At 34.7% G+C, this 18,075-nt stretch overlaps 1 long non-coding RNA gene and 1 other non-coding gene across 5 annotated transcripts in view; both read right to left on the bottom strand.

Moving 5' to 3' along the window:
- LOC147577242 (uncharacterized) overlaps window positions 1-18,075 on the bottom strand; it is a 387,792-nt gene that overhangs the window by 163,629 nt on the left and 206,088 nt on the right. The gene's annotated exons all lie outside the window — the stretch shown is intronic.
- LOC112850519 (U6 spliceosomal RNA) lies at window positions 8,468-8,574 on the bottom strand. The gene has a single exon (XR_003222643.1). It is a non-coding gene; the product is annotated as a U6 spliceosomal RNA (small nuclear RNA).

Here is an 18,075-nt window from a genome sequence, read left to right as displayed (position 1 = left end):
TTACAATAAGGAAAGTGATTTCCATCTGGGACACATTCTTGTTGGTCAATCAACCCATTATTCTCTTTTCATCAGAGAAAGTAACACTTCATTTATATGGAGGTCACATGATTCCATCTTTAGTGTCTGGAATAAAACCAAATTTTAAAAAGTCCTCTGGGCAGTCAGAACAGATTTTACAAGGCCCATACACTAAAACTTGGGTAATTCTGTCATTGGATTAACCCCTGATCCTTCACTCGCACTTATGTTTTCAGATTCAGAATACTCATTCTAATTGGGAAAACCGAGTTTGAATCAAGTCACAGGTGACTAGAAAGAGCAAACTAAAAGCAAAGGGGACTGTTAGAAGGAGTCGCAACACCAGACGCAAGAAACTGCCGCTGACACTGAGAGAGGAGACACAAAAACTACCTCCGGCTCCAAAAAGAAGCAGACAAAAGATCTCAAAAAACAGGAATCATTTCAATTAAATACAAATGGCCTTACATACCTCTAGATTCTCTGGGGCCTAATAGAGACTCTGAAACAAGGAAAATTTTATGTTTATTTATTTATTTTGAAATAAATAACTAAACACACTGTGTCTATGCGCATACACTTATATGTGTGTTATTTGAGGGTTTAAAATTACTCTTTTTAATTTAGAGAATTAATGTATTTGGCTATATCCATCTTTGAAAATCAGGAACTGGTTTACTTTAATCATGTTATGGCAGACTGAAATCCTTGTCTCTGATAAAAGCAGATATGATGTCAACCTGTTAGAGTGCCCTTTCTTCTGTAGTCTGCCAAGAAAACCCACTCTGGTCTAATTTTTTTGGATCCATGAATCAATCACAGCATCATCCCTCTTCAACCTGAGAGACTTTTATTTACCTGTTATTGTGAGTTTATATTAATCTTAGTTCATTTTGTGGGATGAAAATTTATCCTCTTCCAGTCTACATCAAGTCAGCATCATTTATATCCTTTTAGTGAGTTAATTCCATATCAAAATGAAAGAGGAGTTACTGCTCGGAGACCTCCTTGCATTCAGTTAATGTTATCCATGGTAAATAGCATCAACTGACTTTTCTTCTCCATAGATTTGGAGATGCAACTTTTTTGGCAGGAGCCTGGAAATTTTTACCCACCAAACTTATCAGTGTTCATATAGTAATACCATCAGCATGCATGTGATGCCTATGAGCAAACATACAATCAACCCAATGTGAATAAAGTAACATACGGCTACAAAAGATATTATTTATTAAGGTGCACTACCATCCAAAATGCACATAAAAGTTAAATATAAATATATAAATGGATATGTGAACTTAGGAAGATCACAAGGAACAATTCATCTCCAAAATTGAGATCCTTAGTAGCATTCAGAAAGTTGTTTTTTTTTTTTTTTTTTTCCCCAGTATCTGAGTATCTTAAATTACAAATAAGAAGATAGGGTCCAAATATAAAAGAGTAAAGCACACTAAGGCATTTATTTATGAAATAAAAAGCATCAATATCCATTTCCAGAAATATAATGGCAAAGGTAAATGCCCTGGATAAAACCTAATAAACATCCTTTTAAATATATAGGTAAGCCCACAAAAAAGAAAAATTCCAGGGGTCAAAGGAAAACACCTCCCTGGAGAATTAGCCATCACAGGCTTAGGTTCAAATTTACAGCACTGATATGGTCAGCAAAGTTTAACTATCAGAGGGTCTGATACAAAATATACTTGAAGACCAATGACACTCCTAGGACTTCAGGCAGGAAAAAAATGCAACCTATTTCAGGAACGACAATCCCTTCACCCAGGTGAAAAGGATCACTACTTATAAAAGTCTGCTGAAAATGAGTTTCTCCTCAACCTCCAACAAGAAATCTAATGAAAGCATCACCTTTGAAGCAATGTGCCACACTAAGTTGTTCTTTCGCTTATTTTCTCTATGGCCACCCTAAGTTGGTTTTCTTCATGTTACTTTCAATTCTAAATTCTACTCACTGTTCAGACATAATCTTTCCATAAATTGATTTATATATTATCATATCCTCAAGTCTTATCATGCTTCTGAAGTAGAAGGAAAGAAGCATGAAAGGACATAGAAACACAGTCTTTTAAAATCCAGGCTTTTTCAATAATCTGTCAACTAGGAATGTAATTCAGTTAATAGGGCAAAAGTTAAGCAGTTACATACATATTTCTAGAGGAAAAATAGTAAATAGCTATAGACAATTATTTTTTTTGAAACAACCTTTTTTACAGTTATATCATAGAATTATTCCAGATTTGATGTAACTTCCTGTACTTTCTTCCTGCGTATATGAGTAAAATATGGAATTTTTTTACTCATATAACTCAGAAATCTAAAATTTTTTCTGTCTTCAGAGGAGTGAATTGCTTGCCATGTATAGTTTAAGTTCAAAGTATATTTTATGTATTCAATTTGCTCAAATATCAGAAATTCCCACAACGAATTCTATTTACCAAAATACATTATTTTCCGACTCTGACAAACTGGCATTCTTGTATACAGATAATTTTAGTGACTGAAACTTTTGTTAAGGAAGAGGCAAAACCTCTGGGTGGTCAGCTCATCTTACAAATAACGAAGATAAATTCCTGAGAACAGCAGCCCTGAAAGTTACCTGAAGCAAGAAAACTGCCTGTCAGAAGTGAGGACTGAGGTGGAGTCCCCTCTTTGCCCTATGGGTGGGTGTTCTTCACCTCATGATTCTAAAAGTCGCTCCCCAAAGACATTCCAGAGTATTCCAAAGTTCAGGAAAAGTTCTGTCACCTTTAGCAACTTCCATGGAGAGAATCAATCTGTTTACAGAACAGCCAGCCACCTTCAGAGGTATGTGGGACAGAAGTCTGAGATTTTAAACCAATCCTGTGAACACCTCTTTTATTTAGCTTTTACTTTGTAGGACTCTTAAAAAAATTGAAGACTTCATACATTAATAACAGAGATTTCTACACTTCAAACTGCGTGAGAGGAAAGGATCAGATATAGTTCATGAGTAAAAGGACAGGTATTTGGATTTCCTGACACAGATGTCAAAACTTACTTTATGTATTTCTGTATTTATTTAGCAAACACTTACATCTTACTATTTGCCACACAGTGCTGGGCACTGAGGAGATCAAAAGTGAAGAAGCATTGTCAGTGCTCTCAGGGAACTAACAGATTAAGTTAAGGAGAACATTGTGAACCGTCACTTAGAATAATTGTGATTGATTTTTCTTTTGGCTTCTCTCCAGTTTCTGCAAGAAAAGTGCTGCTTGGAATAATAGCCACACTGTATGTTCCACACCTTGGCAGTAGCTTGGGGCAAAAAGTGCTTCTACAGAGTGCTGCTATTGAATGAAAAGTGGTCAGGACAACTTGTGTTCCATATTTTCAAGTCATAGGAAAGTGACAAACGATAAGAATGAAAACTTCAGCAGTAATTACCTGATGCTAAAAAAACTATTTGATTTGGTACCAAAAATGAAAAATATCATTCAGCAGTCAGTTCACCCCTAGGCTGGGAGGTTGGAAGGTGGTAGGAATAATACCAAGCCACTTATTACTCATTACAGCACTTATATAACCTCATCTATTTTTACTACATCCAAGTGTGGCCATATTTTTTTTATTCTCAACAGATTGAATCTCTGAAATACACTTCTTGCATTCCACAGACTTCTCATACCTCAAGCCATAGTTCCAGAATCATGTCCTCATGACTCCTTATCAAACCAAGTCCATAATGGTGCCACCCTTTCTGTGCTCCTGCAGTATTCAGAGTCTGGCCACCCACTCTGAGACTCTAGTATGTTTGTGCTATGGAGCTCTCCAGCCATAGTAACCTCCATAACATTAGGAATCATGTCTTTATAATTCTTCTGCACCTAGCATTGCTCTGAGAAAAAGTAGGCTCTCATTAATGTCAGTTCAATTTGATTCTTCAACAGAGTTTCTAAATTATAAATAGTAAGGAGAAAAACCTTAAATCCTATCAGAAAAATAGTTCTCCCAGGTTATGCAATAACTTTATAAGCAAGGACCTCTGATCCTAACCACCCAGCATGATGCTGGACAGTAGAAATGCAATGAAAATTAATTTGCTGGCTCATGGATACACAATAAGTAACAAAATAATATGCCACTAAAGATGTGAATGAGTATATATCTAAAAGCATCTATATTTTCAAAACAAGAAGAATGATTGGTCAGCATCTACCATGCAAGAGTAAGTAATTAGAACTTCCATTTAATTAGCACATTAATATCTTAAACATTATCATAATAGCTAAACATAATGGACAGTAACATACAGAATCAATAAGCCACAGTCTCTAGGATTACACTAGAGAAATTGAAACCTGTTCAAGAGACTAGGCTTTTTTGACATATGGTAAATGAATATTTCAGCACCAAATACTAGTAGTATTTATTCTCAAAATTAAAAAGAAAGGATAAGGGTGAGGTTGAACAGGAAAAAGCAATTCTGATTTTGTTGGAAGTCTTTCATATTGTTTCAGTCTCACCCATGAAGTAAGCAAGGGTTGCATTTACAGCTTCCAACAATTCACTCTTTACTGACTTAACTTGAATCTCCTTTTTTTTTATATTGTGACACTGACATCGTAAAAGCCACAGAAGATGAACCGGTGCCTCAAACAGGCATTTAATTTTGCACTTCAATATGTTCTTATTTCATGAAAATGTTCTTATAAAAATCAATTTTAAAGTGTCCATTAACATTTTTTGGCTTCCCTGATGGAACTTACCTAGTCTCTAAAAAGAGTATACACAGCTTGTTCTTCCATCAGAAAAATCAAAGAAAATATGATAATTTATTTGACTTGGTATATTATTAGTGTGTTTTAGGACATCAAAAAAATCTTTATTTCAAACCTTTTAACCCAGTATCTTCTCTTTTCCTGGAAAATATTATTTTTGTAAGGATGTTAGTGTAATATGAAATAATTCAAGGAGGCATGGCTCACTGACACTTTAATACTTAAATGTTAGCCCTTTAAGGAAGATTTGCTTATCTTTAAGTAACATCTAAAATGATGATCCTTGCTCTAATGCCTCCCTAATTGAATTCCCACCCAGCTCCAGCATTCAGATTTTTCAGCCTATAGATTTCCCATTCTTTAATGCATCTAATATTAGCCAGAGATATTGTTTAAAATTGAGTCAGATCATGTCACTACTCTGCTCAAAATATCAGTAGCTTCCTATCTCATTCAGAATAAAGGCCAAAGTCTATAAAATCACCTGCCAAGACCATGGAGTCTTGTCCATGACCCCTTTTGGACCTCATCCCGTGTCTATTTCCCTCCAGCAGCTTGTTCCTTAAATATGCCTAACCCACTCTCATCACAGGGTCTTTGCACTCACCACTGTCTCTGCCTGGAACGCTCTTTGCCCAGATATTTGCAAAGTTTCTCCCTCGTTTCCTTCAGGCTTCTGCTCAAATGACATCTCACGAAGGTCTTCCATGGCTATCATATAAACCAGCAATACTCCCTTGCCAGTACTTAGTCCCCTTTCCCTGCTTTATTTTTATCCATAGCACTTATTACTAAGTGATCCCATAATATATTTACCTATCTGTCATTTATTATCTTCCTCTCCATTAACATATAAGCTCCTGCAAAGTAAGGACTTTTGGTCTTTTTTGTTCACTGCTGTGCCTGCAGTTCCTGTATGAGTGCCCGGACATAGTTGCAACTCAATAAATATTTGTTGGATTAATGGATTCATTGTTGTAAATAGAAACACGTATTAATACTTATGAAACTCCAGCATGCAAATGTAGCATGACATTTCTCTCTGAAATCAGTTCCCTGCAAATTATATCTACATTAAATATAACTCAGTTATCTGTCATTAAAGAATTAAACCATTCTAACACAATAGAAGAGTACAAATGGAGGCCAACTTGTCATATGTCTAAATATTTAAGAATTATTGAACAAGCTAAAAATGTTAATATATAACATGTCTTTCTACCTTGATAAATATGCCTTATTAAGGCAAAATCTTCAAGCCATATTTTTTAGAAATTATTTTGAAATAAATGAAAATTCACTTCTATGCCTTTTCACTTTTGTTTAGTTTTGGGGTGTGCGTGGGGAGAGAGAGAGAGAGAGAGAGAGAGAATGAGAGAAAAAGAGACCGTATGTTTTGTTTATTTTTGCCAAGAATTGACAGTCTTCAAAATGAGAATTTGAGGTGCAGACTTCTTGAAAATATTCTGATAATCTCATACATAAAAGCAGTAGCCAACCTGGTCCTAACAGAACCAAGTTTGGGGTAACTTTTCATGTTGGCCCAATAGCCCTAGCTATTATTCATTGTATAAGGAAACTAAACTGGGAACTGATACTAAAAATATTTTCAGTATAATCCAATAGCTTTTGATGCCCTTCTTTCAAAATAAACACTACAAGATGATTAAGAGAAACAAATATGTAAGTGAAAAAGAATGAAAGAGAGGTTTTAATTCATGTGAGAGTGAATTATTAGTGCCTTTGGGAAATAATAAAATGTAGACAACATGAGCTAACCCCAAAGGACTAGATAATCCAGATGTAAAAACATGACACAGAGGTACAAATAATTCACCCAACAATATGATTTCAGGAAAACTTCTAAATAAGGCATAGCAGTGTAGCATAGTTGTATTTATAAATCTTGAAATAAATGTTAAAAGTAGAACTCAAAGATTAGCTTTCACAAGAAAGACAACAATAATAATAGAAATAATTTTATATCATTTATTTTGTGTCAGGCATTGTTCTAAGTGCTTTTCATATATGCATTCATTTAACTCTAAAAATGATCACTTTGAAAAAGGCACTACTATTATCCTCAACTTAAAGACAAGGGAAATGAGCCACTTAACATTCAAGTCACTTGCCCAAGGTGGTATAGTTGAAATTTGAATTTAGTCCTGTAGTTCTTGAGTTCATACTCTTAACTACTACTACTACTCTACACTTTCTTTAGCCTAAACAATATAAACATAATTAAAATAATAACTGTACCTTAGTTGTATACAGTGATTTATGATGCACAAAATGTCACTCTACATTCATTACCTTATCAGAGACTTACAAATACTCTATGTTACATGTAATCATGTTATTCCTGTGTTACATGTAAGGATCTTTAAAGGCTTTGCTTTTTGGATAAGCAAGGCAAGAAAAAATACTCCACTTGTGAAGGAAAAATTAAGGTTGCACAGGATTAGTAAAGCAATGGGGTTTCCAGTCCTAATCTCCTTAGGGCGGCACTTAGAGCATATACATGGCTTCCAACCAAAAGACGTGACTGCAAAGATTGCAATGTTAAATTCAGTTAGCCCAAGAGTCCGAAGTGAGGAAAATAATTCTTCACTTGTGTTGCCATTGGTCTCAACATTCATTCCCTTTCTTTATGAAATAGAAAACTAACTTTTGCTTTGAGAAAACTGTTCTTCTGTCCATGACAATCTTATGGTATGTGATTTTGTGCTAGACCAGTCATGCATTTGAAAACACTGGAGTTGATTCATGCCCTGACGCCCAAAAAACTATGTGTTTCTGCTGTAGTTACTCTAGCTCCTATCCTTTTAAAGCTTGGTTCTTCACCTCTCTTTCTGCTGCTTAAACTCTGAAAAAAAATTTTCTTAGGCAGAACAATTGATTTGAACAAGCTTAATTCTAGTTAATTCTGTTGAATTCCATTAAATTATATTAAATAAGTTTAATTCTAGCTGATTCCGATGAAGTAGAATCAATTTCTGTTGCTTACAACCAAGAATCTTAACAGATCATTTTTATTGATTGATTGATTGATTGATTGATTAATTTAGAAAAAGAGAGACAATGAGAGAGAGTGTGCACAAGCCAGGGTGGGGGTGGGGGGAGAGATGGAGGGATAGAGAGAGAGAGAAGAATCTCAAGCAGGCTTCCTGCTCAGTGCAGAGCCTGACATGGGGCTCAATCTCACGACCCTGGGATCATGACCTGAAAAGTCAAGAGTTGGATGCTCAACCGAATGAGCCACCCAGGCGCCCCTATTTATTTATTATAATCACCGTTTTTAAGGGTTTTTTTTAAATTCCAGTTAACAATGAGTGTAATATTAGTTTCAGGTGTACAAATAGTGATTCAACAATTCCATACAACACCCAGAGCTCATCACAGCAAGTATACTCCTTAATCCGCATTACCTATTTAGCCCATCCACCCACCCATCTCCTCTCTGGTAACCATCAGTTTGTTCTTTATAGTTAAGAGTCTGGTTCTTTGTTTACCTCCCACTCTCTTTTTTTTTTCTCTTTGTTCACTTGTTTTGTTTCTTAAATTCCACATATGAGTGAAATCATACGGTATTTGTCATTCTCTAACTGACTTATTTTGTTTAGCATGATACTCTCTAGCACCATCCAGGTTGTTCCACTATGTATATATATGCCACATCTTCTTTTTTTTAAAATATGGAATGCTTGATGAATTTATATGTCATCCTTGCATAGGGGCCATGCTAATCTTCTCTGTATTGTTCCAATTTTAGTATATGTGTGGCCAAAATGAGCACTGTTACATTTTCTTTATCCATTCATCAGTCAATGGACACTTGGGTTGTTTCCATAATTTGGCTGTTGTACATAATGCTGCTATGAACATTAGGGTGCATGTATTCCTTTAAATTAGTATTTTTGTGTTCTTTGGGTAAATACCCAATTTTGTGCCCCTCAGGTCAAAAATATTTTTTGGAGAGGTGAAAATTTTAAATTAGGAAACCACTGAAAATAGAAACATAATTTTCAGTTCAACCAACCCCTCCAAAACCTTCTTTCAGACAAACTATGGAACCACCTAATGGAGAAAAACTTAGAGTTCACTTCAAAGGCTATTTAATAACATTCTAAATCCTAAATAATTTAGCAGTGGAAACAAAAAAAAATATATTGAATTAAATTAGATTCATTGAGTTTCCTTTCTGGTCTCTTTATTCTTCTAGGGCATGATTCTTTGATTCGATAATGAAATGCACTTTAGCAATCATTTCAATAGGGTCGTCACCAAAAATTTCAAGTTCTTCATCTTATTTAATTAGTTTTAAACATAGTGTTATCCTTACACAAGCCTAAATTCCTATTTTAGAAAAAAATTCATATGCAAATAATGATTCTCATGGAATGAAACAGTGAGGAATGAATGACTACTATCTGAATAGACTCTAAATATGATAAATGTGAAATGCAATGACAAAGGCAGCCAAAGAATAGATTTCTTCAGAGACTATCATTGTTGAGCATTGACCATAATTCTAAGCAAGATCTTGACTAAAATTCTAAGTAAAAATACTTGCAAAAATATCATATTTTATCAACTTTAAAAACTTTCACTGTCTAACAAATATACAGAATGTGTATTTGTAATCGTAATAGTCACAGAATGTTTAGATCTTAAATAGCATGAATAGCCAGTAGGAGAAAAGAAATTATGTAGAAGGATTCCAAATCCCAATATGTTTTTGTATATATTTCTATGTGATTACTTATCGACTAAATACATGTAAGCTATACATCAAAGACTTAGATACATCAAGCTTTAGAATTGAAAAAGATTTGTGTGCCCTTTTAGTCTGATTTTCTCATTTCCTTATTTTAAGAATAATGTATGTGAAAACTCTCTGTGGAAGCTCTGTTTTGCTCTTATTTTCAAATATGAGAATTCTTAGGTCTGGAAGAGTTAAGAAGTTGCTACGTCACATGGCTAGTTAGTGGCCAGCCTAAACTGGCCCCCAAAGAAGGTTCCCCTAAAGATAGTAAACAAGCAAACAACAACAATAAAAGTCAGTAATCTAAGTAATAATAAATATTGTCAAAATGCTAAAGGGGGAAAATGGTAAACAGTACCACAGTGGAAATGGGATATTAAATTAGGTATTCAAGGAAACTATCGCTAGAAATCATGGCTGGGATATGAATCATGAAGAGGAATCAGCTGTGATAAACTATGTTGTGAATGAGGAAAATGTCAAAGGCAAAGCCATGGATCTCTTTCAACTGTGATAAAGTATAAAATAACATCCTACATGACCTTTTTTAAACCCCTATTTAATCCTAAAAGTCAAGTTCCTTCCATTATACCACTGTGTTTACATGTGGCTTAGTTTCTCATGAAATCTCCCCAAAAGGGCGAGATCACATATACATTTAACATATGTGCAGATACATAACAGAATTTTAGTTCTGTAAAATACTTTCAAACACATTATTTTATTTGATGTTTACAAATAATTCTATACAGTAGGCAAGGTAGATGTTACTGGGAATGAAATGAACATCAGTTTTTTTCAAAACCTGGTCTTACCACTAAAACAACTTTAATCCTTGGGCATACAACTTTTAAACTCTCTGTAACTAGATTTCTTCAATGGTCAGGGTGTACCTTTTTTATAGGGTTGTTGTAATAATGTAAAGATATTCTTCAAAATGTTTTTGATCAAGGTACGTAGGAATTTTAAATAATGATTCCGAATAAATGCAATTTTTAGTTAAGGAATGAGAACTGGAACACTCAAAACTTTCAGTGGTATATTAAAGTCATACTACAGAAATGTGTTAGAAATTTAAATCTTTTACATTTGGAACCTCTACTCTTCCTATCCTTTTAGCCATTGCCTAATTACATATAAACTCTATTACATAAGGAATCTTTATGCTATTGAAACACAGCAATGTTAACAATCTACCTTACTTCTAAACAGCTGTTAGTTATGGCTTGGACCTGGCTTTTTGTTGCAGTAGGTTGTGGTATTGGTAGTAGTTTTTTGTTGCTGTTGTTATTTACCTTGGGAGTTAGCTTGTTTTTTGTTTTGTTTTTCTTTGTTTTATTTTAGGGTTGTATGATGTTTGAACACACAGGAAGAATGGATGAAGTGTGACATTAATGAACCAGCAGTGTTGGTTGCTTGGATTTTGTGCTCATCTAATCTTAGAGGATTCTTTATGAAGCAAGGGAAGGCTAACATGTTACAAGTAAACTAGAAAACAAATGTATGAAAGTATTCTCTCCCCATATTTTAATTTAAGCTTTTATATATTCATCCAAATAGTCCAACCACCTTTCCCATCACACTGCTATCTGGGGGAAGAAAATTATTCTGTTGTTAAGATTTAGTCAGAGCTTTGAATACCTTGAACCCAGAAATAACCCAGCTGCTCCTTGGAAACTTCCCTCAAGTGAACTCAGATTTATGCAAGAATAACCCCACAGAGGCAAAAGAAATAGAGTTTTCAAAGATAGAACTGCATTAAAAACTGCATATTTGGCCACACTTACACATCAAAGTTTACAATCTTCCACTGACAATTACATTATAGTGTAACTATTATCTGTCCTTGATCTTGGCATCAGAAAGTCAATGTTAATCCTTTGCAAGCCAAATTAGATGTAGAACAGAAGATCAAGATGAAGTTCTAATTTTATGGAAAATCATACAAAGATGTTCCATAACCTTCACAGTCATTTCCTATAGAATGTTACATTCATGCTATCTACAATGAGAAAATTGAGATTCATAAAAGATAAGCTGTTTATCGAAGGCCACACAAAAAGTGACAGAATCAGGATTTGATCTCCAGTCTCTGTAGAGAGGATCTTTCTACTATATAGGGTCTCTCCAGTTTAGAGCATCTTAAAGATTTCATAGCAATGTTGCATACATTAGCTTATTTCCAACCTAAATTGAGCTTATTTAATTAGCAATGATGAAAACAGAAGGTCAAGCGCTAAATAGAATCAATTCAGTCAACCCTCCCTATTCATCATTTTCTGTTTATACTGCAATTACTTTTTAATAATTTCAGAATACAGTCTCATTTGTTAGTGGGGGAAAAAAGGAGTTGGGAAGGATTTATAAGCAGTGATTAATTTTTTAAATATATAGCTGGAAAAGACAAATTGCTTTCCTGCTTCCTTATTATGCTAGCTAATGCTTATCATTTCATACACATGTCAAACGCTAATTGATTAAACTTTGAAAGAGGAAGGGAAAGAACAGCATCTCACTTTGAAATATCTTTGAGAACTTCAAATTAAAATGAACAGAAGATAATCGGGGGTGGAGGGAAACTCACACTCTCTTCATTTCAAACCAAGAGCTCACAAAAGATACCAATTCAAACCTCCCACCTGCTTGGCAATTTGAGAAAAAAAGACCAACTTATTAATATGCTCTTTTAGTTAATTCTAACATCTTGATGGTAAGTGGGCATCTGTATACTTGTTTTCATTCAGTAACCTTCTGTTTGCATCATTTTCCACATGATAAGCCCACAACTCAAAGCAAGTTTGATGTGTACCCTGATAAAGCTAATCTGGCAGCAGGCAGTTTGGAAGGCTTTTCTGCATAGCAAATTAGCAGTTAGGTAATTTCTCCAAGGAAGAGTGGGAGGAGCCCTGGGTCTTTTAAAATGCCAAATAGATCGTTATTGTCATCAAGTCTTTTTTCCTTAACAAAGTTAACTTCTTTAAGTGTCACTGAGAGAGAGCTAGGGTCCTTTAGAAAATGAATATGGATTCCCTGGTAGTGAGCTCAGGATCATAGGTCCATGGCCAGAAACTAAACTATATTTCTGACCAACTACTTGGCAAATACGAGTCATTACGTGTAAAGGAGAATTGCCCAAAATGTGAAGCCCTCATATCACACAACACACAAAAGTCAATTCCATATCCCCCACTGCTTTGATTGCTCAGTGAAAGCAACACACTCACTTAATGGGGAGAAAGCACCAAATTTCTATGAATACCGAACACTTACAGCAGTCACTAGGCCCTCCAGACCACTACAGGGCTTAGTTCCTAGTCCATTGTTTCCATTTCCCTTTTTTAAGATCTCCTAAATGTTGCAGTGAAAAAATGGTACTCCAGTTGCCTGAAATAATTAATGTGTTTCTAATGTGTCTTTCCAACAGAACACGATTTAGCTATTAGCCTGACTAAAGGCTCTTATTAGTGTCTTCCATCAGGAACCAAAGATTCTTAGAATGTCAGAGGTTTATAAAGACTACATCTTGCAACATTCCATTTAATACCTATATCTATATGATTTCTCTTAACATTACTGCAATTGTTCTTTAATGCAGAACTAGTTGCAAAAGCTAGTCCAAAATCAGTCCAAATCTGAAGAATTCACCAATTTAAAGGAAATGTAATTTTATTACTTTAGTAACATATAATTACAACAACAAAAAATAATCAAAATCTTAGGTGGTGGTTTTCAGCTAGAAATCAGCTTTTCATTTACTCTCCGTATAGATTCAGTAAAAATTGACTGAAAATAGTTTTCTTAAAGAGATTATACTTTCTTTTCTCTTATTCCAACTTAAAAGTTAGTTGCCAAAAAAAAAAAACACCACAATTTGTTAATAGAAAATGTAAAGATAAATCTCAAATGAATCTAAGAAGAGTTACCACAAATTCTGAATTAGTAAAAACTTAGATTTTACTATAATAAAAACTAGGTTAAATCATCTTATCATTTATTGAACATTTAACATATGTTAATGTATATAACATTTAACATATGATAATGTATATGTTATATACATTAACATATGTTAAATGTAATAACATGTATGCAAGCTCCTTCTGTAAATGTATTCAATACATTAGTGAATAAAATAATCTGGGACTGAGGGAGAGAGATAAACAATAAAAATGTTGGATAGTTCTAAGTGCCATGCAAATTAAAAAAAATAATAATAAGGATAGGATAGGGGAATGGGGAGTGTTTGAAAGTACAAGTTGTAATTTAAGATGTCCTGGCCTGGTTAGGCCTCATACAGTAGGTATTATGTGATCAAGGTAAAGTAAGTAAGGAGGGAATCATGCTGGGTCATGAGTTTTCTGGCAAAGGGAAGGTAAGTGTGAGGTCCCCAAAGTGTAAATATGCTGATAGGTTTGAACATCATCAAAGCATTAATGTGCCTACAGCAGACTCAGCAAAGGAGAACACAGGAAAAGAAAAGGACAAAAATCTGTGGTGGGGGTAGGAGGCCACAATCAGGAAGGATTTGGAAGGACTCACTTTCACTCAGTGAGACAGGGAGCCACTGGCGGGGGTTGAGCAAAGGGAGGACATACTGAACACATTTCTGAAACTATCATCTGGCTGCTGTGTTGAGAATAGATTACAGGAAGGCAGGGATTGAAACAGGGGAGCAGTTGTAGGCTATTCTGCCAATCAAGGTAAGAGGTGATGGTAGCTTGAACCAGAAAAGAAGTAAAAGGTACAAGCGGCTTCAATGACACCCACCTTTGATCTCTTTGCCTCAAGTACTTTGTTCTCCTTATATAACAGGATTTATTGTGCTATATTGTCATATATATTTTTGTAATATTTCTCTCTAAATAGACTGTGAATACCTCGAAGACAGGGACTATATCTTACTCATTCTGTACTGTCAAAGTTTAGCACTCTGCCAATCATTTGAAGGTGCTCTCTATATACATTTGTTGAATAAAGTTAAAATTAATCACAGTAAACAATATTGGATTTTTCATTTCAGAATAATTTTTTAAATGTAATTGAGAGGTAAAAAAAAAAAAAAATGAGAGGTTTGAATATAGAAAAGCCAGCCAGAATTACTAAGCTGTGAGATAGCAAAAATATAATGTATTTTGTGCCTTACCGCACTGTGAAGTAATTCACATTTAATGGTGATCTGTGGCTCTTTAATAGTATCATATATTTTCTACAAAAGCATAACAAATTTTACATTCTTTAAATTTGGCTATTGAAGAAAGAATGCCAAACTCTTCAAAATCTTAACTGTAAGAAAGATGACCATGTTTTCAGAAGTACTCAGGAGAGAAACGGTTCTTTAAGAAACCGCAGATTAAATGGAATGGAGTTACATTATAGAATTACAGATAATACACAATATAAAAGTGTAGATTACATTTGTACTCAGGATGCCTTTAGGAAAAGCTATATTAACATAGAATTGTTGGGTCTAATTTGAAAAATGTTTCATGGGACATAAAGAGTATAAAAATGCCAAAACCTTCCACCAAAACTGACTATAAGGATGAATTGGAAAATAATGGTTTTTAACCCTTATTTATTTCTTTAACAGGAGTATAGAAAATATGGATTTCTCTTCTAGAATAATTCATTTTTTCTGATCATAAAAATAAATCATAATTTTTTGCCAACAAAACATTTTCTCGGGCTGTCCGGGTGGCTCAGTCGGTTAAGCATCTGATTTTGGTTCAGGTCATGATCTCGCAATCGGTGGGTTTGAGCCCCGTGTCAGGCTATGCGCTGACAGTCTGGAGCCTGCTTGGGATTCTCTCTCTCCCTCTGTCTCTCTGCCCCTCCCCACTTGCGCTTTTTCTCTCTCTCTCAAAAATAAATAAATAAACTTTGAAACATTTTCTCTATTAATATTTTGGTATATTTCTAATCTTTTTTCAGTGTAAAAATGTATATTTTCTTATTTTACAAAATTAAAATCACACTATACGTATCCCATAGCATGTATGTTTTCCTTATATATCTGACCATTTTCCCATGTCATTAGGTATTTTTGAAGATATGTTTTACTGCATTTGTGTTACCAATTTACTATTTTTTCAGTTGATCAAATATATACTGAGTACCTGCTATGCACTTGATAACACATTAAGCACTAGAGACTGACTTGTGGAGTTCTTGCTCTTGCCGAGCTTACATTCAACAAACAATGCCAATAAAATATGAAGATGCTATAGGATGCTATGAAAACACAGTGGATCACCTAACCTAGTCTAGGGAAATCAGTCTCCAGTTAAGCTGAGACATACAGGATAAGTAGGAGAATAAACAGTATGTGTTGAAGGATGTCTGGATTATTTTCCAAACAAAGGAAAATAGAAAAACCATAACTTGTTCAAGGTATTGAAAGAAGTTTATCATGGCAAAAAGGAAGAAAAGAGGGGCTAGAAAAAGGATGTCGAGCTTGAGGACCTAGGATATTACCAAATGACAACTTCCACTATACAGCTTAATATATAGGTTTGGTGTTCAACAGAGGTCACTATTTTTTCTTCTTTGAATCCTTATTTCTGGTGACTTAAGCTCTCACTTAGTGATAGTAATAAGTGAAAACTACCTAGAGGGGCTTTAGTTATCTGCTCTCACATTTGGAATCCCATAATAATTTCTTCAACTGTTCTAAATTAAAGCAAATATTAACTTCATATAGGCTAGTATTTATATTTCATTTTTTCTACTTAATATTTTAATGTAAATGTCTTGTAAAGACATAATGAGTTCTGTCAAATCCTGGAACATTTCCTTTGGCCCCAAATTATTAGGTTCCTAAGTGGCTTGGGCTGTAAAATGCTTGTAGTTTTCATATATTCTGAGACTGGGGAATTGTGAAACTCTGATGGGGGTTAGGAAGGAGCACTGATCCTCATTTCTGTCTCTAGAATTACAGTGGCACTTATAGTCCTCAGTTTTCTCATCTGTAAATCTAGAGGACTGAACTAGGTGATCTCTATGGCTCATTCCAGTTTTATTAGTCTTTGATTGTAATGGAAATCCCTTTTAGATGGTGTTTAAGTTAACAGAGAATGTAACAAGAAGAAAAGTTAAATTCATAGAACAGGTATTTGTTCAACATGTCTATTTTGTGGTGAGAGCTTCATTAAATAGCCCATTAGCACCTCTTTTATGAAAGCACTTGTACTACATTTAAGGTTGCCAAATTGAGCAAATAAAAATACAGAACACACAGTTGAATTTGAATTCCAGATAACGATAAATAACCTTTTAGTATAAGTATGCCCCATGCAATGTCTTAAATCTAGTTGAAGAGTCCTATATCTTATCAGTTACCCTAATTACATTTTCAACCTAAAGTTTATTGTAATCATTAGAAAATAAATTTTTTACTCCTGCAAGATAGTCTTTTGTCATTTTTTGCCAGTGAATTGGCAAAATACTTTCATAGACATTATTTAAAAACACCTAAATTCTTCTTGCTTTGTGCTCCTGAAATGTGCAGTTAGGAATGAGTGCAACACATAGTAAACTTCTGTAATTTAAAATACTGCTTCAATATGCTCCTGCCTATTCAAGATAGTAAGGGTATAGAGTGTTCTGATTAATTTGCTATTCTTTAGTGTTTACCTGTGTCTCACATGGATTTTTTTAATATGAAATTTATTGTCAAATTGATTTCCATACAACACCCAGTGCTCATCCCAACAGGTGCCCTCTTTAATACCCCCTCACCTACCCTCCCCTCCCTTCCAGCCCCCATCTACCTTCAGTTTGTTCTCAGTTTTGGCTTCCTCTTATGTTTTGGCTCCCTCCCTCTCTAACCTTTTTTTTTCCTTCCCCTCCCCCATGGTCTTCTGTTAAGTTTCTCAGGATCCACATAGGAGTGAAAACATACGGTATCTGTCTTTCTCTATATGACTTATTCCACTCTCCATAACACTCTCTAGTTCCATCCACATTGCTACAAAAGGCCATATTTCATCCTTTCCTATTGCCATGTGGTATTCCATTGTGTATATAAACCACAATTTCTTTATCCATTCATTAGTTAATGGACATTTAGGGTTTTTCCATAATTTGGCTATAGTTGAAAGTGCTGCTGTAAACATTGGGGTACATGGGCCCCTAGGCATCAGCACTCCTGTATCCCTTGGGTAAATTCCTAGGAGTGCTATTGCTGGGTCATAGGGGAGATCTATTTTTAATTTTTTGAGGAATCTCCACACAGTTTTCCAGAGCAGCTGCACGAGTTTCCATTCCCACCAACAGTGCAAGAGGGTTCCTGTTTCTCCACATCCTCTCCAGCATCTATAGTCTCCTGATTTGTTCATTTCAGCCACTCTGACTGTCGTGAGGTGGTATCTCAGTGTGGTTTTGATTTGTATTTCCCTGATAAGGAGTAACATTGAGCATCTTTTCATGTGCCCGTTGGCCATCTGGATGTCTTCTTTAGAGAAGTGTCTATTCATGTTTTCTGTCCATTTCTTCACTGGATTATTTGTTTTTCGGGTGTGGAGTTTGGTCAGT

Source organism: Puma concolor, chromosome C2 (assembly GCF_028749965.1).
Source record: "Puma concolor isolate L17-30 chromosome C2, mPumCon1.1.hap2, whole genome shotgun sequence".
NCBI classification, from domain to species: Eukaryota; Metazoa; Chordata; class Mammalia; order Carnivora; family Felidae; genus Puma; species Puma concolor.
This window is presented reverse-complemented; position numbering and strand designations above follow the sequence as displayed.